At 42.4% G+C, this 733-nt stretch overlaps 1 non-coding gene across 1 annotated transcript in view; it reads left to right on the top strand.

Moving 5' to 3' along the window:
* Positions 1–105, top strand: part of LOC122302113 — a 107-nt gene extending 2 nt beyond the window's left edge. Inside the window, exon 1 of the small nucleolar RNA XR_006240355.1 lies at positions 1–105. This exon is cut by the window's left edge and continues 2 nt beyond it. This is a non-coding gene — a small nucleolar RNA (small nucleolar RNA R71).
* The last annotated feature ends 628 nt before the right edge of the window (positions 106–733 follow it).

The following is a 733-nucleotide window of genomic DNA, read 5'->3' as shown; positions in this document are numbered from 1 at the left end:
TCCATGTTGTGGGCAACGTCGAATCAAGTCCTTATACCTTTCCCATGCTTCATAGAGTGACTCAAAATAATTTTGCTTGAATTGGCCAATCTCACTCCTGAGTTGGGCTGTTTTGGCAGGAGGAAAGAATTTAGCAAGAAACCTCTCAGCCATGTCCTGCCAACTAACGATGCTTCCCGGTTGTAGAGATTGTAGCCAACCTCTAGCCTTGTCCCTCAAAGAGAAGGGAAACAATCTCAGTCTAATGGTGTCTTCAGTAACACCATTAATCTTCACAGTATCACAAATCTCCAAGAACATAGCCAGGTGAATATTGGGATCATCAAGTGGTGATCCACTGAATTGAGCCTGCTGCACCATGCTAATCAAAGCTGGTTTGAGCTCAAAGTTGTTGGCATTGATTGGCTGGCGCATTATGCTCGAGTAATTTCCATTCACAACTGGCCGTACATAGTCCTTCAAGGTGCGTGGTAGTACCTCACGATCTTCTTCAGCCATAGCTAGTATCTTATTTCTTCTTAGTGATCTAAGAGTTCTCTCAATCTCCGGATCAACAGGAATAATGTCACGAGATCTAGTACGGCGCATCCAATGTCAAAAACACACCTGTAGAACAAATTAAAACAAAATTCTAAATTAAAACCAAGATTACTTTGTATCGATATTGACGAAAAGAATAAGAATAAACCAATCCCCGGCAACGGCGCCAAAAACTTGACCGGTGCAAAACTGC

The sequence above is a fragment of the Carya illinoinensis genome, chromosome 2 (assembly GCF_018687715.1).
Source record: "Carya illinoinensis cultivar Pawnee chromosome 2, C.illinoinensisPawnee_v1, whole genome shotgun sequence".
Classification (NCBI taxonomy): Eukaryota; Viridiplantae; Streptophyta; class Magnoliopsida; order Fagales; family Juglandaceae; genus Carya; species Carya illinoinensis.
Note: the sequence above shows the minus strand (reverse complement) of the source record. Positions and strands in the feature narration are given on the sequence as shown.